The following is a 22,388-nucleotide window of genomic DNA, read 5'->3' on the forward strand; positions in this document are numbered from 1 at the left end:
CGCCGGTTTAAACTCTTTTGTTTAGTTTTAATTTACAGAGGCTGAAGGAGAGATCCTAGAGACCTGCGATGGTGGCACAACCTGCACCAATCCAGGCCTGAGTAGTTTGCAAGAGGCAGCTGGTGACTTCATGGGAAAGATGAGTTTGAGGGGTGGCAAAGAGAATAAACTGGGCTTTTCCCAACAGTCTCTTGGGCTATGGAATGCCCCTTTGCCAGAGGATAGGCCCTGCAGTCCTCCCCCCCCCCCCCCCCCGCGCGCCTTAAAATTGGTTGATGCATGGTGACCCTGAGGCTCTCCATCAGGTTTGCTAGAGTGGTTCCTCTCTGTTGCGCCCTCAGCCGGGACTCTGCAGGACGCTGACGCCAGTTGGCTAAAGGTCTGTCCTGGCAAAGACCAGTACGGAGGTGGTTCTCAAATCATTCTCAGGGCCCAGCCTACTTGAGTGTCTAGTGCCTTGCGGTTCCCAAGAAGCCTCCAAAGCTACCCTTGGTTCAGCCTTGGGCTGAGAACAGGGAAGAAGGAAGAGTGCCCCGCAGGCTGGTGCTCTGTCATAGAACACAGGACCTGGAGTTTGAGCCCACCCGGAGGAGGGGACCTGACGCCCTCAGCCTCTTTAGCAACCCGGCCTCTCCATAGCAACAGCCTATGTGTAAGCTTGCCGCCAGCCACCACCACCTCCTCCTCTTCTTCCTCCTCGTCCTCTTCTCCCTCCTCCTCCTCCTCTTCCTCCTCCTCGTCCTCTTCTCCCTCCTCCTCCTTCTCTTCTCCCCTCCACCCTTCTCTGTTCTCATTTCCCGCCCCCACTGGATTTGAAGAATGGATCACAGAATACTGGGACCGGGAACACAGACTTCTCTTTATGACGAGAAACTCAGCCTCCCAGGTACTTTGTGTACACTTAGGGTGAAGGGATCCATCTCTGAGCACAAGCGCAAGGGCGCACCCTGCCCCGTGTTCACCCTTTGCTATGCCAGGGTACCTCCTCTCCTACTGTAGCCACAGTGTCTTAAAGGCATCAGGAGTGCAGCGGGGAACACTGGGGTCTGGCAGCCTAAGGCGAGGCGCCGGCACTAAGCGCTCAGAGATCTGGGCGGGGCAGCGGAGTCGGGGGCGCGCGGGCCCTGGCTTATAGGAGCGCGCACAGCCTACGGGAGTTCGCGGCCCGTTGTACTCCGGTCCCAGAGCCAGCATTGCAAACTCAGCGGGAGGCAGTGCACTGAGAGGAGCCTAAAGGCCACGAGGCGCCTGGCACATCCCAGGATGCGGCTCAGAGCCATCCTTCTGTCACATCTCACTTGCTTTTCTCGCTTTTAATGGTCCCGAGCCACAAGCAGGTGTGGGATATATTCCCTCTGCTCCAAGTGGCAGGGACCCCTCGCGGTCACTTCGGAAGAACAGCCAAAGAAGGCCAGGGCCCAGGGCAGATGCAGGCCAGAGCAGGGCGCGCTGTCCAGCAGGCAGCCAGCTTGGTTTTCCACAAGCGTCAAGAGACATGGAAATCTGTAAGTAGAGGCGTTTGTTTTATTTTAGTTTTCTTGTGTCCCAAAGGGCTCCTTTACCTACCCTGTCTAAAACCCACGCTCCAGATTTAATTGGAATCCAATAGCCTGCCTGCCTGCCTTTCGCTGTTCTTTGAGGAAGGATGGGTGCAGAGATGCAGTGAGTTTTGGTCACCTTTTCAATGGTGAAATGTCCTTAAGTCACCTTGCAGTTGATTCTATGTAGAAAAGTGTATTTTCTCACCGGTGACCCTTAAAACTTCCCGTGCCTCAGGCTGCCTGTGCAGGCTCTGAAGTGAAGAGCCCTAGACACGTGTGGCTGCAGAGGACACTGAGCGGGTCCACTCTGGAAGCCAGACACACTTGCTGTCCAGGGGCTTAGGGAAGAAAGCGTTTGTACTTTATATGACGACTCTTTTCGCCTAGAATCTGATAAATCTACCCATTGGGTTCTTATTTTCCCCCTTTCCTTTTAAATTCTTGTTTTTAGGGCAAGGAAAGTCCTTCACAAAAGTTTCTCAACAATAATAATTCATCAGTCCTCAGAAAAAATAGGGATTTTTTTTCTCCCTGAATCATGAAAGCATAGATCTCATTTCAGTGTACACGGTTTCAGTAACATTTCTAGAAAAAAAATAAACAATAACAAAATATGTATGAGAAATATATTGCTTGAAATTGTTTATAGATGACAAACAGGTATATTATTAATATAGACGTTACAAAAGGTTAGCTGACGCATAAATAGAAAGTCTGGTGTATGGAAAACTCCCCAAACTTACAAAATTTCCAAACAATGTAAATAACTTAAGTGATTTGTTGGTCTCTGCTAGTTCTTCCTTGTTTAAAGTGTGTTTTTACATTTGCCACGTGTGAAGCTAACTTGCTGAGATAAGAATCTCATTTTCAATTTAGGGACCAGTGTAGCCTTGAAGAGCCCTCAGCTAAGTGACTACAGTCACTCTCCAGCACATGGACTTATTAAAGAAAATGTAGTTTAAAGCAAAACACAGAAAGGCTGTTATGAAAGACATAGTTTTGGCAAGGCTAAACGCTATCTCAGGAAGTTTAAGTGGCATGGTAAAAGTAGACAACAATTTCTAAAAGTGCCTGATTTCAGGAAACTAAACCAATTGTGTTTTTAAAAAGCAGACACTAGTTTATATGTATAGCGAACATATCATATTTAACATGCTTTTGATTTAGGAATCCATTTATTTAAAAAAAACAAATTTAAATTATTAATTAAAAATGGAACCACAGTCTTAATTTTCTTTTCTAGCACATTTCTCACATCTGTGAAAGAGAGTGACATTTTGTGATAAATACGCCTTAGTGGTTTTTGGGGTGGGGGCGAGGGCAGAACACCTGGCTGGGTCAACTTCCCAAGGAACCATGGTGCTTTGCACTGCCAATTTCTGAAGAAAAAAAAAAAAAAAGCACAGTTCAGCTTAGGGCTGCAAACCCTTGTCAGGGGAGTTTGTTTTGTTTCAAGGACCATCTTTTTGAGAACAGCAGATCGGTCTACGGTGCCATGAGGGCTGGCCACCATACAGAGTAATCACAGTCAGTTCAAGAACAGGTGCTCCCTGGGGTTTGAGGCCAGCTGCTTTGCCTTTTGGGTAGCTGTCAGGTAGTGGTTCTTAAGGCAGTGCCCCATCTTAAAATGGGGAGGAACTGACACATCCTGAAATTATTCACTCAAATATTTTACTTGACTTTAAGGGAAAACAAATATATCGTTAATCAATACAGAAAATAGAAATCATATTTTGGGGGGAAGGGGAGAATTGCTAGCACAACTCAGTCTTTATTATTAGTTCTGATGCTGGCTCCTAGTCTCACTGGTCTAAAGTTTTGTAGAAGAAAAACAAATAGGAACTTTGAATAGGGCCTGTTCCCTCAGTGGCTTAACACAATTACATTAAGCTGTGTCCTTAAAAATAAAAAGTACTGGCTGTCGAGGTGGAGGTGGCTCAGTGGGCTAAGTTGTTTTCTGCCAAGCCTGGGTGGAAGGAGAGAACTACCTCCTACAAGTTGTCCTTTGGCTTCCCCATGGTGCAGCATGCCCGCATCTGTCTCCCTCCCCCCACAACAAACAAGTGTGAAAGTTATTTAAATAAAAAAATATGTTTCATCAAAAAATTATTCCTGATAGGTTGGTTAACAAATATGTAGTGATTTTGTAGACTTTTCTTTCTAGAAACATTGAAATTATGATTCAAAGGACATGACAAGCCCCGGGCCTTCCTTATTGTTGTTATTAGATTTGCCCATTAAAAGCAGTGTTCTAAAGGACGTGTGCTCTTGGGGCAGGCATCTCCAAACAGAATGGTCTCCCTGGAGGTTCATCTGGTTTTATTCTGAGATTCCAGAGAGTCTACAAGATGAATGAGTTTCTATCTCTCTTCTTGGGAAGATCTAGCCACTTATTAGTCACATATAATGCTACAAATGCATATTTAATGGTTGGTATTCAGGGTAGTGTGTATACTATATGTTCATGACTAGATTTTTATTCCTCACAAAAATTGGGCTAAAATTCCTTTGACTGAGCCTTTGTAAGAAAGAATCATTACCATAGGAACTGGGATCTAAGTTTTTTTTTTTTGTTTTTGTTTTTTTTTTTTTAATGGCTAAGTGAGACCATTATATTCCAGTGAAAGGAAACAAGATATTTTTGTAGAAAATCTTCAGGGTGTCTGTCTGTCTGTCTGTCTGTCTCCTCTCTCTCACACATTGAGCTCTCTTTCTTGTGTTTTGTCAGGTATGGATCACAGGTCCATTATAATTGTTTGGAAACAACTTCTCCCTCGAATTGCTTGCTTTGGAATTGAGTGTAGAACAGCAATTGAGGTAAACGTTTCTTGCATAGTTATGTAATTCTGCAATGCACTGCTCACATATTCTTTAAGAGAAACAAATACGTGTATTTTAATATAAGAAAATAGGCTCCGATTGAATGAATGAACAGCCACGGTCCAGCTATCTTGCCTTCCTGGGGGGGTCTACAAAGAAGGAGTCACTATAACATGGTTGTTTCTGATATTATATTGCAGGTAAGTTTACAAATATTTAGATTGAATGAGACTAAAAAATTGGTGGTGGTGGGCAGCTGGGTGTTTTTCCCTGACATATATGAAAATCTCTCAGGCTTAGCTGTCACTCTGAAAAATTTAGTGACATTAATTCAGAACACTGTAAAAATTCACGCACAATTAATTGATGTAATAGTGGTCTGGGTAATAAATGTAAAAGTCCATCAGCTCTTTTCTAAGGATACACCATGACTTGTGGTGATTCTGGAGGTGTGGTTCACATTAACACAGGGTCCCGTGGGCACCTTAGAGTGCTGGAGGACATCCTAAGAGTGGTCCACTATGACCTATGGCAAGTTACATCCTTATTTAACAATGCTCAGTCCTTTCTGAAAAATCCCTGCCTAGATTTACCCTCAGAATTCTAATGTAATAGTTTAAACATATTTTTCACTTCCAATTGTCCCAAACTGTGTGCCCGGACACCCGTTTCTCTGTCCTCATCTCCGGTGACTTCTGCATATTTAAAGCATAAATCTTTAAAGAAAGATCATTTCTTACCATTATTTTAATTTCAAAATTAAACATTGCCATTTCAAAAGACTCGTGACTAGTATGGTGTGCCTAACCTCACTGAGAAAGTGACTCATTTCTCTGGGTGACATCAAAGATTATCAGCTTCTGTCCAACTATGGTCAGAATTCTTTTTTGACCTCCATTCTTACCCTCCTGAGCTGACGTTGTCACCTCAGGCAGTCCAGATTAATATCTACTGCCTTGTACCTAGTGGCCTCAATCCATCCAACCAGCTCAAGTCTCTCAAGAAGGCCTCACTTCCTCAGTCCTATCAGGATGGCTCCTTTCATCAAATCACAGGAGATACTCTGAAGCATCCATGTCAACTGTTCTCCACACAAGAGCTGTGTCAGATCCACCTGCGACCACTCTCTTCTCCACCCCAGACTCTAGCCAGCGGAGCTGTAGCCTGTGGTCTTTCTCCCTGCTTGGCATCTGTGAGGAATCCTCTGGCTTTGTCAAAATGATACAAAGTTGCAGACTTGTTACCGGTTCACATACATGTGTCTGTGGTCTCGTTTTTCTGTGTTTTGTTATCTATGGTAAATTGCGGACCTGAAATGTTACCTGAAAAGATCCAGAAGTAAAAACAATTCGGAACTTTAAAATTTACACAGTGGGGAAATGTGATGACCTTACGTTCTATCCTCCCTTGAACCCTGTCCAACGTATCCAAGCTGTGTATGCTACACTCTGTCAGCCACTTAGCTGCCACAGCTCATATCTAGTATTTACATTCAAGTAAGCCTTATTTAACTTAATAAGTGCCCCCAAACCCACAATGCTAGCAATTTAGATACATGAAAGAAAAGCTGTAAAAATGCTTCTTTCAAGTGAAAGCTGAAATTTCTTAGTTTAATAAGGAATGAAAATATCATACGCTGAGGTTGCTAAGATCTGTGGTAGGAAGAAAGCATAGTACAAAGTGCACCAGGTTCTACACTGTCCCTGGTTGAGGTATCCACTGAGTGCAATGGAAGATTTCATTGGTAGATACGGGAGCTGTTGTATACAGACTAACACACACACACACACACACACACACAGAGACACACACACACACAGACACACACACACCATACTGAGACTAAGCCACACACCTCACACATTCGTGTGATCGAGACATGCACTACCTCACTACACACATCGCTTATACATGTGCTTATACAACATGCATACAACTTCCCACTCACAATGCCCATATGGCTCACATGCTCACATTAACCCTCACACAGCATCCTTACCTGCCATACACAAACACACATACATACCTCACACAATAGTCGTGCCAGCTTCCCTAATCTCACATACAAGGACACACAGCTCACATCCACTCATGTGCATTTCACATGCATTCACGTAGCTTACACATCGCACTGATCCATCCACACTACCTCACGTGCATTCTCCCGCTTCTCACATGCATGCATACTACTGTCCACCAAGGCTGGGGAGAGGGTCCTCAGGAACAGAGAGGAGAGTCCACAAGTCTGATGCTTTAGCACCTTTTAGGGACACCGAGTGTCCAGATGCTCATGGATAGATACTCATCGGCATCTATCTGATAACCAGGGTAGCAGTGACAGGTCTGTCATAATGGAGAGCCTCCAAAATAAAGTATGGGGGCCACCAAGGCTTGCCGTCCCCTCACGATTGGAGTAAGATTGATGTTGATGATGAGAGATCTTGGACACACCTTGAGGAGAATCCGTGTGAACATAATGTGATTCTCAGAGATGAGGCTGTGCTCGGGACAGTGGGATGATCTTGGGAAGGAATGGATCGACTTCCCAAGGATTCATTCTTCATCCAGGAATTATAGATGAAGATTTCAAAGGAGAAATTAAAATTATGGCTTATGTCAAAAGAGAGATGCAGTTTAACACAAGTGACAGGATTGCTCAACTGCTACTGTTTGCCTACATCAAAGGCAGAGCCGCTCCAGCAGAAAGAGCCGGAGAGGTCTCCTGAAAACCTTGGCTACTGACCCAGAAGAGCACTTATTTCACTGAAAATGTCTCTGCTTATAATTTCCCAATACACACAGTGTAATTAACGGCTTAAAACATTAGAAAAGGAGGAATGTCACAAGAAGTCTGAAATTTTGCTTTCTTTTAAAAAGACAAAAAATACTACTAAAAGAATAAGTTTTTGTTTTAATCGCAGGTGTGGGTATATGGGGCTACTTTGGACTGTCCACAGCGGTTGCCTATGATTTGCTTCATGCTCTATCAGAGGCGTGGTTTTGCCAGCTGAGGGTAGTTTCTTTAATAGTGTGATGTTTGGAATTGTGGAAATTATTCAGAAGGAGAGTACTTCTCTATATATAAATGCTAGAGCCATGCTAGGAGGGGTTGGTGGTCATTTGAGAGGTTGGTTTGGGTTTGTTAGTAGTTGTGCTCAAAGAAGAAACAAGAGAAAAGAAATAAGATTCAGAGATCTCTGTTTTTCTCTTCTCTCTCTTTCTTTCTCTCTCTTTCTCTCTTTCTTTCCTTTCTTTCCTTTCTCTCCTTTCTTTCTTTCCTATCTAGTGATAGGAGAGGAAACCAGAGAATAAAGGTTGGGAAAATGAAGAACCCACCAAGAATTGAAGACCAGGCCTCATGTGCCTGTTCATGCAGCTAACACACATGATCACAGATGCACAGGTTTGAATGCATACTCATGCAGCTAACTTAGTCTTACAGTAACACACATGCATGCTCTTCAAATATCTCTTGCACTGTTAATCCTTTGCACATGGGGAAACAGGTGGGCAGTAGCTGTGTCCCCTTAGTTGCTATTTTAGATTTCATTTTTCCCTCTCTTCTGAGGATTGTGTGATTTGTGCATTTTTATTAAAGTTTTATGGATGAGGAAACCAGTGTGCTATGAAATAAATGAAAACTTACAAACTGATCAGTACTGGGTTCCTGGTAAACATATCTACACACCACACACGTTTACCAGAGAAGATCTCTGTGTTAGCCATACTCTCCAGCCAGCACCAGGTAAGGAGTGTGGAGTTCTGACAGGCCACGGGCTCCCTGGTCTCCATCGAATCCTGCAAGCCTCCCCTTATTGACACAATTGCAGGTGTTGTTTGAGAAATAACTCATTAGTCACAGTTGCCTGTGAATGAGACAGCAAGTTTCTTCCTGGTATATGATGTGCTTATGGGTTGTTATGAACGAGGTCCCTCTGATGTTCACGTTGACTGGAATCATCTGAATGTCTTTCCTCAGCCTCATCACCAGTGCCTCATCTTTCTGTGTTTGTTTCTGGGACACACAGTGCAGATTTTGTCCTTTGCTGTGATGTGGGTTTCATGTGAGAAAGTTCTAGTTTCAGATAGGGCCACATAGTTATAAAGAATGATGGCTTTGCTGGGAGATGATACCATGCTAAAAAGGTTCTGTGGTGTGTGCATCTTGTGGCCGAGAGACCATATACTGCCTGAATGCCCCTAGCACATGGTCTATATGTCCTGTGTTGTCTGATTTGTCTATCTGGCAGGTAAATGGCTGGTTCAATATTGATGAGAGATCAGGCTGGCTGTTCCCACTCAGCTACTGGCATGTGCTGGATAATAACACTTCATGGGGAAAGGTAGGTAATCACTCAGTTCACTATTTCAATTTTTTGTTTTGTTTCTTTGTTTTTTATTTTTGATTCTGTTATCTGTGGTTTTGATAAACTGAGTTTTATCAATAAGAATCTCAATTTTTGTTGAATTAATCCAACCACAGACACAAATAGAAACTCCCAAGTTTACCACCCAGTAGCCAAACTGCAGGATCATGACCATACCTATCTCCTCCTGGATGGGTAGTACTGGCTGTGCTCACGTTGCCTGGCCTCTTCAACTCGTAGTCCAGGAGACCAGGAGGGGACAGTGTCTAGGAATCTTGGGGGTGACTCTTAGGTCTTAAGAGGCTGCCATTTTGAGACATACTGGTCTGAAGAGAAAGCTGGAGACAGAACTTGTGGGCAACCATACATTTTTTTTTTTTTTTTTCAGACAGGGTCTTGCTACATATCTCAAGCTGGCCCTGAGCCTTCCAACAGTCATGTACTACTTAACACCCTGCACAGAAACCATAGTTAAAGGAGTGAAAAAAGAAAGGATAACTGCCGTTATAGAAAGCAAAGGACTTACAGGAACATAGTAACATAGTAAAATAGGAATGTTACAATGACCAGCCTGGGGCAAAATTATCAGACTACACTACTCTTGTTCTTGACATCTTGCTTCATCGCAGTTAGTCCTGACTCTAGGAAGAGGACTTTGGTAAGCATGGTAGAAGTTACTTTCATGAGATGACAGGTCCCTTGCTGTCTTCTCAGTGTGAGTAAACCAGCTGCCAGGCATGGACTGAGGGCCAAGGGCCCATGGAGCCATACCAACCTCCAGGGCTTCTCTATCCACTGACCTCTGATGATACTGGCAGCTGGGAAGCCTTCAAGGTCTGCTCCAGATCCCTGGCCCACTCTGACTGCCTGGCTCTAAGTTGCTACATTTGGGAAACTTTGTTACACAGCAAAGGGTAACTGTTAGAGCTAGGGTTGAATTTAAACTGTATTAGAACCACTTTAGGACCTGAGAAGAACCTCATCCCAGTTAATGAAAACCCCTGCATAGCAGATGGTGAGAATCCAGACCCTGTGCAGGACATTCCTGTAAGGATTGCCACGACCACTCAGCCCACAGCTTTCCAACAGCGCTTTGTCCTCTGCCTTCACGTCATACACCTGCCCAGCACTGCCTCAGTTCAAGTGGGAGATTTCTGTTGGCTTTGTCTGCTTCCCTTGCAGCTTTTCTGTTTTCTTTCATTTTCCCACTTTTCTTCTTTATTTCTTTCTTTTTCTAATAGTGTGTATGTGTGTGCACGCATGTATATGCCTGTGCATCTCTCTCTGTCTCTCTGTCTCTGTCTCTCTCTCTCTGTGTGTGTGTGTGTGTGTTCGTGCACACACACATGCACACACAAAAAATGAATGAGGGTACTGGATACCCTAGAGATGGAGTTACAGGTGGTTGTGCGATTCCAGATACCCATCTAGAAACTAAATTTGGGTCCTCAGGAAAAGTAGCAATTACTTAACACTGAACCATCTCCACAAATGGCCTTTCTCAAAACCAAAAGATTTTCTGAGACAGTATCTCGTATCTCATGTGGTGCAGGCTGGCCCCTCACGTAAAATGCAGCTGAGCATAATCTTGAACTTTTGATCCTCTGAGTTCTGGAATTATAGGTGTGTGCTATCACCCTTGGCTTATGTGGTTCTAGGGATCAAACCCAGGGTGTCATGCATGCTAGGCAAACGCTCTTCCAATTTGAGCACTTGCTGCACAAATGACCTTCCCAACCAACCAACCAACCAACAAACAAACAAACAAAACCCCACCTTTACCACTGAGCCATTTTGCCTTCCCTGGCCTTCCTTTCTCTCTGTAATATTACTTGAACACAACAAGCATTCCAGACTCTCCCAGGAGAGTAAGTTCTACCCTGTATGCTCATGGTTGCTTGCTCTTAAATGTAGAAGCCACACTCTGTGCTTCTTGGTGGTCTTATCGCCTGTCCACTCTCTTGACTTCAAGTGATTTTTCCTTTTCATTCCTTTCGTTCCCTGCAGGCTGTCACGCCTAGACCATGCCCCTGCTCATTGGTTTTCTGTAGTCATTCACCTTGAATCCCTTCATCTGGGTCCTCTGGGACTGAACTGTAGCCCTACCTCCCATGCCACCACCCCCTCACCTTCTGCATGGTCTATATGATTGGCCACAGGGTTGAAGGGTGAACAGCCAGCTACTCCTCTTATCACACCCACCCAAAGGTGCAGGAGATAGAGTAGCAGCCCTTGGGCTGTGAGTCAAGAGGATATTAACCATCTCTGCACTGTGGTCTGAAATTGCCATCACTGGACATGCCTTGTGCATGCTCAAACTTTCATAAAACCACACAAAGCATCCTCAGAAGGGGCTCTAGGTCTGGTCTCATTTTAAAAGTGATTTACTGTTGTAAATTTAAGCTTCAGTCATGACAGTGCCACATGATTGATAATTCTCTCTGTGGGACTTAGAGGTTCATAAACTAAAAACCGTAACGTCATTACCCACAGGTATGTGATTTCCTTATCCTTTATATAGACATAATATGGGTCATGGTCACAACTTAATAACAACCCAAGCAAGGCTCAATAAAAGTCACCATCAGGTGCTGGAAATGTTCTTCCATTTATTTCTCTGCCAGAGCTTGGCGACCAAACAGGCTTTTGATGGAGATTAATTGCCACCCGAGAATTGATACCCTTCCAGAATGATGTGGCAAGAGGCCACTTGGGGCACTGTGTTAAGATCTGGCTCCTGCACAGAAGAGGTGTCCTGAGCTTCCATCCTGTGACCATGATGGGGTGCTGGGTCAGAGGGCACCTGGGGTCTCTGATGGGGGCGCATATCACAAACGACAATGATACTCAGTTCTCTACAGAAACTCCTAATGGTTACCTTGTCTGAAATGCCTGAAATAAAATGAAAAAACTCCATTTCTAAGAAAATTACCAAGATGAGTTCGGCCTCTGAGAATCCTTTCAGACTTTCTCCTCCACAAGAAACCAAGAACAACTAAGACTGGATAGAAAGCTGAAGAGGGATTAAGAAACCATCTTCGTGTCCATTTATAACCCGATTACTTGGAGATCCTGGGGATGAAGAAACAGAGGCCTAGAGCCTCTGTCCTCTCCAAATGGGCATTCCTGGCAAGATCCATGATGGCTATCAGGTACCTCTACTTCCTGGAGTGTCTTCCTCCACATGCTCTGTAGGAAGGAGGACCCCAGCTCATCAGACAAAGTTTAGGATCTATGTACCTGATTCAGGGGTAAGATGTTACTGCTTTCCTGGAAGCATGTCCTGAGTTTCAGGGGATCTAGAAGCCCGGGAGGATAGCAGTGTCCCTAATTGTCTGGGGTGCATACCCACGGGTTTGATATTTTGGGAAGCTAAACTCCTTGGATAGATGATAAAAACCAGGGGAAGGAAAAGTCAACATAAATAGCGAAGAAGTCTGGCAGGACTTTGCTTCAAAAAGAAGTAAGGGTTTTTACATGAGAGTTTGCATTGCAGTTTACTAAGATACGGCTCTCAGTGAGGAACAAACTGGATGCCGGAGGAAGGGCTGTGTGCAAGCTGTGGTACAGAATGTGGTGCCAGAGGGGTGTGCTCAGATTGTAGGTACCAGAGCCAGACACGGTTAAACTGTGGGGCCAGAGAGAAGGATGGACAAACAGTGGCAGAGAGGCATGCACACAGTATGATGCCAGAGAGGCTTAGTTATGTGTGACATACATCAGGAAGGTCCAGGTAGCTCTGCTGTGAGGCACATATGTCCCTACTGTTCAGAAGAAGGTGCTTGGTCCAGATGTGGTGACAGAGGGACAAGTGCAGCCTCCCAGGCTGTGCTGTGGTGGGCTCATTAGAAGAGGCTAAAGTAGAAGAGGGGAGGGTTCCAGGTCAGACTGAGTTACATGGTGAGGCTGCTCAAAAGGTAAAATCTGAAGATGGAAGCAGAGGAGTTTTTTTCTACCATGGAACAGCTAGGTACTTCTGGGAGGACACGAGGGCCAGCATTTGTTCAGATCTTTGGAGTCTTGTTTAATGAAAGAAGTCAGATGTCTAGATTATTTTTGCAACGTTTTTCAGTGCTGTAAAAAAAAAAAAAATCTCAATGTAGTTGTGTGCTTAAGATGGCACTCTGTAGCTTTAACCCTATAGGCCTCAGAACATGACCCACTTAGAATCAGAATCTTCAAATGAAGCCAAACCCACACTGGTCAAGAGGGTGACCCCGTGCCCTTGCAATAGGGGATTTGGGACACATGGGAGGAGGAAATGGAAAAGTACACAGGGAGAAAGTAACATGAGGTGTGTCCTGGAGACATGTAGCCATGGACAAAGGGCACTCACTGGGTTTTATGGTTTGTAAATGCTTAGCCCAGGGAGTGGCCAGGGATGTGGCCATATTGGAGTAGGTGTGGCCCTGTTGGAATAGGTGTGTCACTGTGGGTTTGGATTGTAAGACACTCGTCCTAGCTTCCTGGAAGCCTGTCTCCTATTAGCAGCCTCCAGATGAAGACGTAGAACTCTCAGTTCCTCCATGCCTGCCTGGATGCTGCCATGTTCCCACCTTGATGATAATGGACTGCACCTCTGAACCTGTAAGCCAGCCCCAATTAAATGTTGTTCTTTATAAGAGTTGCCTTGGTCATGGTGTCTGTTCACAGCAGTAAAGCCCTAACTAAGACACTGAGAAAGCCTTTCTCCCTTCCCTGGGCTCCTGGAAGGAGCTAAGCCCTGTGCACTTTGACTTGAGGACCTGTCGATTAAGCTGTCAGGTATGTGCTACTATATCAGAAGCCATGGAAGTTCACATCCCACACAAGAACACACGTATGGGCTTGCCTTGCCAGCCATGTGCATAGCTGTATCTATGTGCATGGCACAATGTATAGAGCTTACGCCACCTCACCTGCTGGCTCACTTGGGCTTCCTCCTCCTCCACCATGAATATGAGAGTCAACTTCTATCCTCATCTGACTGTTGCTCCTCCTCTTGCTACATATGTTGCAACAATGTTACGTTCGCAACAAAATGTTGAACAGAATGACATGGAGGAACAGCCCCATGGCATGCTCCTGCAAACAGTTTCTACCTTATGCTATTCTTCTTCATTAGTGAATTCCTTAACTAGTAACAAGTGGAAATCATCCAGTTGGAATTTCTCCTCTACTACTCAATCTCCCTTCTCCTTCTCCTTCTCCTTCTTCTCCTTTTCTCCTTCTCCTTTTCTCCTTCTCCTTTTCTTCTCCTCCTCCTCCTTCTCCTCCTCCTTCTCCTCCTCCTCCTCCTCTTCCTCCTCCTCCTCCTTCTTCTTGATATTGTAAAACAAGCAAGCAAATCAACCAACCCAGAGAAACCTCCACAAATTCCTTAAGGTTGACCAGCCTTCATGATGTCAGAGGCAGTTCCCTGATCCCTCAGCAGACACCCCAGAAAAAAAAATGGTGGGAATCCTTCCCATCCCTGTGGTCATGTGTCCTAGCATTTTACCAGGGGCTAAGTAGGGATGGTTGTTTGTAGTCCCCAGAATCTACTTTCTATCCCTTGCAAATATTTACCAAGTGCTGTCATTCTGACATCCTTTCCAATTCTCGAATCTCTGAGGCATCCCTGACATGAGTGTTGTGATCTCGTTAAGTCATGAGTCCTATCGTGCAGTTTATCTGGACCGGCATTTCAGTCACAGAATGCAATGAAGTGCCTGCTTAGCAATTCTCTCTGACCATGACAGCTGCATATGAATTCACTCTGCACAGTGAATGTGCCCTGCTTACCTGGTAAAATCACACCTAGGCACTGGTGTTCTGATGGCTCCTGAGATGACCTATCTGCCCACGTGGCCTGACTGTGGTTTGCTGTAAACTCTGAGACCTCACATTTTGAGGCACACAGCTGCAAGCAGCCACCAGGCTTTCTGTACAGCTCATCTTCCCTGATTGAGAATCGAGAACCGTTCAGTTTACCTGGGTGGGCTCAGCTTGCCTGGCACCCAGAGTTCTGAGTTCTTTCATGAGTCACACTGTAACACTATGAACAACAGGAATACAGGACAAGTACCTTTCAGCCCACAGTCATTGCCAAGTGTAGCTGGCACTGTGAGCAGTGCTAAGGTATTCACCTTACTCTATCACCATGCAGTCTGTTAGACCGCTATCCTTGGGTCAGTTATTGGCGTCCCAGTGGTGGCTGTATATCCCGGCCATTACAATATAGTGGTTTCTTCCTCTTCCCACAGGGCTGGTCATGTCCCCAGGAAGTTGGTCTATATGTCAAGGACCCCTTTCAAGGTGATGTGCACTGGGTGATTGGCCAAAGGGCAGCTTCAATACAGAGAAAACCCCGGAGCTTAAAAACTGAGATACATAATTTTCTTTGAGAAAAATGTGCCAGTTATTTTTATTCCTCAGAAAGTCAATATCCTACAAACCCAAGAAGCCCAGACCTGGTAGGATAAGTGGACTCAGAAGCAGAGACAGGAAGGCTGCTCCATGGACATTTGTCAGTTGGCTGCACAGCTCCCTTAGGGAGACTCTAGCCGGGTGAGGGGGTGTTCTTCCATAACCTTCAGTGAGCAATTGTAGTTTTGCTCTGCTTAAGATGCACTTCCTAGGGTCATTCTGTCCTTCATACAAGGGAGGTGTGAAGAAGCTTGAGGAGGGCAAGGCAAAGCCCGAGAGTGGGTCTCACAGGAACAAGTTGTACATTGAGCGCATGTGGTCCTCTTAGGAAGACCTGGCAGAGAGACCATCAAGATTCAAGATGCCGGGATGTCAGACACGAATTTTCCTCTTGCGGTGACCACAAGTACAAAAGGGAAGGGGGAGGAAAAAGAGAAGGAAAAGAAGCCAATGTAAAGTTATCTGTACAGTGGGAGAAGCTGTCATGGCCTGGCAGAGCCACAGAGTCTGTGGCTGGGCAGCATGCCTCTTTAAGGAATCGTAAGCTGACAAAGTTGCAACCCTCTGCTAAGGTGCCAGCATTACTCTGGGGCATGGTGCCATATCTCAGTCATCCTAATGGATGTTACTGTTGAAGCCACTGGCCCACCGCAGCAGACAATAGCTATCTGACTGGGTGAATTGGCCTGAACTAAGGCAGCCAAGAGATGGGCTCTACTTCCCTCATGCAGCAGTGCAGGCTTGTGCCCTGACCTAACTTTGGGGAGCTCTTGCCTGTGCAGCCACTCCTGTAAAGCAGAGGAAGTAGGCAGCTCACAAACAAAGAGGAACACACTCCACTCTACAGGAGCCTGCCCTGGGAGTTCCAGCGGACACAGTGCTCCAGAGAACAACAGCCACAGAGCCAGTGTCCAGCACTGTGAGGGTTGAGTGCGCCAACACTGATGACCCCTCCCCTAACCCAGGCTGAAAACCTCAGAACACAGAGGGAAATGTGAGCAAAGCAGGGTACTGCTCGGGGCCAGCCTTCCTATGGAGCCTGCAGACTCTGCAAGCATGCTGGGTGCTCCAGGAGGAAAATGCATGCCTTGAGCCTCCTCCTGAGAAACTGCAGTGGTCGAATGGACACCAGAGGCACTGGTCCTGAGCCCTGCTGCTGAGATGATGACCATCGTGGCATCCCTGCATCATCTTCAAGATGAATGCATCTCTGCAACAATAACTGGTTGCTCTATAAGGAATACGTATTTAGTCCTGAGTCTCACCAAGGGGTGGCATGGGAGGGGGGACAAGGGCCTGACATCAGGTGAGGTGACACCTGGAGTGTGCTCAACGCTGACTCCACAATGGGGCATCAGCCTAGAAATGGCACCTTGATGTCAATACCACCAACAGTGCATGGACATCATCACCATCTACAGTTCTGCATGGACGTTAGTCACCATTACCATCATCAGTTCTTCGTGGAAATTACTACCACCAGTCCTACATAGGTCCTTGGGCTCAGAAGGTTTAGTTGGCTTACTCAAGGTCATTTGTTATGAAGCTTGATGTTGGCTCCTGGGTGAGAAGTCGGCACTCTCCCACATAGCCTTTTCTTGAACCCTCCTCCGGGCCACAAGCTGTTCACGGGAGGTCCTTTCATGCACACAGATCACTGATTCAAGCCAGCCCAGTTCTCAGTGGCCCAGTTCATCCTGTGGCTATAGCACTGGCTGCTCCCTGTCAGTGGACACAGGTCTGGGGTGGCTGGAGCTCAGAGGTGAAACTGACTGCTGGCCACCTGCTCCTGCTCATGTCTTGCTCACCGTAACACCTGCTGCATATGCTTTAAGACCAAACTGTAGCTACTCACTCCACAAAGGCCATGGGGTTCTGACAGCAGAGGAACGTTAATTGCTTCCACTACAGAGTCACTTGGAGATGCTAACATGGGCTGTTCCTCAGCTTCTCTCTGAGCCGCCATATTCCCATGCTGATGAGCCACCCAGCCCTGGGCTGTCTTCCTCGGGAAACCACATTGCATCTCTAGGAGGGAAATGCTTTGTCCTTGATTTTTCTGTGGGTGGCCTTGCCATGGTGACGTCTCTTTTTTTAACCCGCTATAAATTCCTTTTGTAATCTCTCCTAAGCCATCGTGTGGATGCTTGGGGAGGTGGGGAGGGATGCTACTGAGAATAAATAAAACTGCAATAAGTGTGAGATTTGGGAGATATGATAAAACGAGAATCATTTGAATGAACTTGGCAAATGAATTTACAGCTCTTGAACTATCCGCTAATTTGACAAACAATGGCTTAGAGAAGGACAAGCTATTTTTAAAGTAATTCATTTTCTCTGTTTTCATGTCACCTCAGTCAAGGGCTTAGTTAGGAAGACATCTGCAAGCTAGACAATTCTGGGCATGGGAGGGGCAGGCAGCCCAGGCCAGGCTGGAAGCTGGGTGATTTTTCTAAGGTATCTTTAGCGGGTACATAGGAAAAAATGACCGCTTCTCCCCACGGCCCCTCCTCCTGGTTTTGAATCAGTCTCCAGCAAGATACGATACTTTGAGTACCCTGGCCATTTTGTTCCTCAGTCCTGGATGCTCTAATAAGTCACTGTGATATGCACAGCCCTTGAAATTCTCAGAACCCCCAGCCCTACCCCAAGTCTACCAGTGGCTAAGCCATTTCTCTCCATAGCCACACATGGCTGGGACCCCAGAATCTCTGCTGGGGACCTAAGTATCCAGTTTCCAGTGACACCAGTCCAAACCACCACCTCAGCTTCAGGCTCTGCCACCTCAGGTCCAGGCTTTGTGCAGTCACCACTGTCTGGCCCTCCCTGGGAACATACTCACATGTATACCTCTCCTCTGGTTTCTGCAACCTGCCACTAGACAGCCCCTGATCTGCTTAGCTTTGAAACAGAACCTAACTTCAGGCTGACTTTGATGAGTCTGCCTCACAAGAACCAAGAACACTTTAAGTCCCTTTATTATTTATCTCAGGTGCCATGTATTGTACAGCCCTGAAACCTCCTAGCTTTTTCTTGCCCCACTGCTAGTTGAGGTCCCCACAGAGCTGTCAGGGCATTCAATCCAGGCTTCCTGTGGCTCATCTCCACCTCTAATTCAGTAGTAATAAGAGTAATTGTGAGTAGCTTCCCTGGAGGGCCCCAGAAGTCGCCCTCTTGCCAGGAGCACGGGAAAGCTCCCTCCATACAGATGCAAGCCCCTCTGCATGCATCTCAGATACCAGTCACCTCCGACTTTGCCCCCTGTTCTTCTCAATGTGGAGGTGGGCATCTGTTCTGCTAGGTCTGATAACTCTTCCTCTTAGTGTGTGGGATCTTTGTCTGGGGTGAATTCAGAAGCTCCATCAACATGGTGGATGAGCGAGACCATCACAGAAACCAAAGGATTTGTAGAAGTGAGAGTTCCTCTGAGAGAAGAGACCTGTGCTCTTTGAAGGTCTGGCAAAGGACAGGCAGAGACTCCAAGAAGAATGCTCTGCACATCCATGGTATCTTCCCACATGTTTCGCCGTCTAGAATTTCCCCAAAGTGTACGACATTCTCTTGAATGTGCACTCTAGCTGCACCAAAAGATTTGTTTCATGGAGGGGCACACATTAACTAATTAATTAGTTTAACATCTGATCATCAAACATTTATTGGGTTCTTACTATGTTCAAGGCACTGTAACAGCTACTATGTGACCATAAATATAACAAGACACTTCCTGTTTATGAGGCTGTCATGGGTGGGGTGGATAGCCAGCAACACAGACGACTCCCGTGCGCTGGACACGAGGCAGGTTGCTATTAAGTGATGTATCTGGTTCCTTGAGGATTTAGAAGAAGGAACACTCATCGTGGTTGGGAGGGCCAGAGACTCAGTTGTATGTACAGCTTCTTATTGGTCACATAATCCTTGTAGGTAGCCGTCACTGAGATGGCACTGAACAAGCATGTGGGTCAGACCTGAGTGGTAATGCCCCTGAGAATTGCTGAGCCATGTCCCCCTGGGCGGACTGTAACAACAACTAGATGTTCTTGTCCTACCATCTCCTCCCACAGTGGACAGCACTTCTAAGTAGGGTTGCTTGATGAATTGTGTTCCTCTAAAAGGCAAGCAGAAACCCAACTCCTAGACATCAGCTTTGGCAGAGGCTGCTGCAGATTCATTTGGTTAGGGGAAGCCATTCTACAAAATGCAGCCTGACCTAAGCTGCCATGGGACTCAATAAGATGGGAGCAGGAGAAGACACACAGGTCTCTGTGATGGTTCATGGGGTGAAGTGGCAAACTGGAGTGATTTCTCTCAAGCCAAGGGACACTGAGGATGGTTGCAAACTTCCAGAATTTGGAAGAGACAGGAATGGTCCTTGGCACATCTGGACCCTACTCACATTCTATTTTAGACTCCACACTTCCAGAGAATGAGACATAAATGTTCTGTGACTTTAGGTTTGGGGTACTTTGTTACAGCTTCTACAGAGGGCTCACACAGGAAGGAGGCTGTCTCTAGGTTATATCTACTTGTTGAGTAATTTGGGGAGGCAAATATTTGAAGTCAGCTACAAATCCAGTGAGAGATAAATTCTTAAACTGTACAGTGTTGGAATTCCTGAATGAAAATGAGCTACTTATTTATCCGGTATTTAAACCTTATTGTTTGACTTCTAAGAAACTACCCTTCTTCCCCCTCCCCCACACACTTGAAATGTTTGCAGAAGAGTAAGAAGAGAGAGAGAGAAAATCTTTCAAAGTTCAGAAACTATTGTGATAAATGCTTCTGCACAACCTCGACTCAGTTTTTTCCCCCAATAACGTTAGTCAAGGTCAGAAATGCCTTCTAGAAAAGGTAGTTTGTCCTCAGCTGCTTTTTAAACTGGTGAGTATTTCTCAGGGGGGTCTCAGTTTGCAGGGTACTAGCCTCTTGGGGATGGCTACCCGGAAGCAGCTGCCATCAGGGAGCTGTGGTAGTCCCTCTCTTCAGACAGTGTCATGGGCTAGGAGAGGGTCACAAAGACAGAAACTTAGCCAGCATGTTTTAGCTCTGGCTCTCCCTGGTGCCCTCTGCTGCCTCCATCTCCTAACAGAATGGATGTGGTTTGTCTGTGGCCACCCTCCCTCCCCCTCCCCACCCTTAAGCACACAATCTTCCATAGAGAGGGTCCTGAGAACCCTCAACTAATTAATTATTTTAACATCTGATCATCAAACATTTATTGGGTTCCTATTAAGTCACTGTAACAGCTACGGTGTGACACTTGCTGTTTATGAGGCTGTCACTGGTAGGGTGGGTAGCCAGCAACACAAATGCCTCCCACGAGTTGGACATGAGGCAGGTGCTGATTTTAACTGGGAACACTGCTGATTTTTCATAGATGGTGAGCATGTCCCTCTCAGAGTTCTAAGTTCTTAACTTCTGGGCCTGTGGTCAGACATTAATGGGCCATGCCAGATATTCACGGTTCTCTTAAAGGGTATATACTGATCCCTGGGCTTAGGTGACCACATGACTTCATCAAGAAGTTGAAGAAGGGTTACGTGTCAATGGCTTCTCTCAAAGCCAGAATGAGAGTCTGTTTTCTTTTTTTCTGTTTGTAGAACCTGCTCCAGGCACAGACTTCAGGGTGAGGGAAGGAATCCAACGTGAGCTTCCACTGTGGCTACTGGATTGTGCCTCTGACCCGGAGCTACCACATACCACAGTTGCTTCCCAACTCCTGACACGATCAGAGATGTTCTCCCATAGTGACAGGCAAGCTCCCTGACTAACCTCTGCACCCAATGAATGCTGGAGGCTTCTTGGCTGCACAGAAAGCAAGTCTTTGGGAGGCTCAGTTTGGCTGTCCATCAGTGATGGGCACCATGTCTCTCTTCTCCTGACATGCCCCATAGATGTTTCTGTATAAGCCTCCTTCTACCCCAACCTGAGGTTGCCACATGGAGCACTGCGGCATTTCAGGTCTACACTGGAGAGAGTATTGTGAGGGGTGGACTCCCTGTCCCAACCTGCCTGAAAGCGATTTGTATTCTCCTAGCTTCATGGTCCTTGTTCTCGACCCAGTGAGTTCTTCTTCCAGGGTTGTCCACGTCATGGTCAATGAAAGGCACTTCTCCTATCTCAATCCCGCTATAGCTGAGTCTTCTCATACACTGCTGCCAGCCCCGTAGAAGGTCTTCACACTAAGGTTCTCACCCTTAGAGATCCATTGCAAAGCACCCGGCAGTACGGCTACTCTGTCAAAATGACTCACTTTAAAGCTTGCTCTGGACTGAACGTTTAGGGCGAGTGTTCCCAAACCAATTTTTAAAGTATTAAGAATTTTAGATGGCCAGGACCTGAAATGTGTTTACTAACAAAGCTCACTCACAAATAGCAGCCTGACACCCTTCGTTTTATCTCTTCCTTTATAAACAAAACTGGGCAGCTAAAGCATGAACTTTTAAATGGAATGGGTGAAAATATTCAGGGGCAGATCAGTAAAGCCTCTTTTGTTTATCAGTGGAGATGCAGTGCCTACTTAAAGTCCCATTTCCATTTTAATATGTATTTAGCTCCCAAACTAAACATGATATATTATTGGTGAGTTTACTTTTCATGGATCACATTTCCTTACATAATTAATCTATAGTAAATTAAAAAGCATACATCACATGTTAAACTGAAAAGAGTCAATATTTGACTTTATATTATCAATATTTTAAAGATCATGTTAAGCGAATCTTACAGTTTAAAAAAATGGTGCTGATTTGAAATTCACTTAAATTTTACTTAAAAATGACCATTTTCCCCATATGCTATTAAAAAAAATTAAACTGACCTTAAAAAAAAAATCCATGGGAAAAGGGCATTCTCTTCAATAAATGGTGCTAGGAAAATGAGTTTCTCACTTGGAAAAAGAATTCAGACCCTCATCTAATGCTATGTGCAAAAGCTAGCTCAAAATAGAACCATGATTGAGTGGCAGAGAGAACACTATTGACTTCAGAGAAAACGCTGAAGTCTTCCCTGCATCAGATCTGGTAATGATTTCTGTGATATAATACTGAAAACAGGCAAAGAAAGAAAAATTAGATAAATTTAGTTTCATCAAACTTAAAACCCTTTCATGGACACTACCAAGGGACTATCAAGGGACTATTATCTTCTGTGTAGAGAGGGCTTTTAACACACACATATGCATACACACATACACACACACACACAAACATGCACACACATGTACACATGCATACATGCACCTCAGTTCAAAGTGGGCAAATGACTTGAAAGGCTG

The 22,388-nt window shown here is 45.5% G+C and overlaps 1 protein-coding gene and 1 long non-coding RNA gene across 5 annotated transcripts in view; one reads left to right on the forward strand and one right to left on the reverse strand.

Moving 5' to 3' along the window:
- Ptprn2 (protein tyrosine phosphatase receptor type N2) overlaps window positions 1–22,388 on the reverse strand; it is a 747,342-nt gene that overhangs the window by 127,429 nt on the left and 597,525 nt on the right. The window lies entirely within an intron of this gene.
- LOC143436681 (uncharacterized) lies at window positions 658–21,589 on the forward strand. Of its 4 annotated transcripts, XR_013106538.1 has the most exons (5): window positions 658–886; window positions 4,270–4,358; window positions 7,648–7,764; window positions 8,612–8,704; window positions 11,353–11,659. It is a non-coding gene; the product is annotated as an uncharacterized LOC143436681 (long non-coding RNA). The 4 variants fall into 4 exon arrangements; XR_013106535.1 differs by lacking the exons at window positions 7,648–7,764; window positions 11,353–11,659 and adding an exon at window positions 20,713–21,589; XR_013106534.1 differs by lacking the exon at window positions 7,648–7,764.

The sequence above is a fragment of the Arvicanthis niloticus genome, chromosome 23 (genome assembly GCF_011762505.2).
Source record: "Arvicanthis niloticus isolate mArvNil1 chromosome 23, mArvNil1.pat.X, whole genome shotgun sequence".
Classification (NCBI taxonomy): domain Eukaryota; kingdom Metazoa; phylum Chordata; class Mammalia; order Rodentia; family Muridae; genus Arvicanthis; species Arvicanthis niloticus.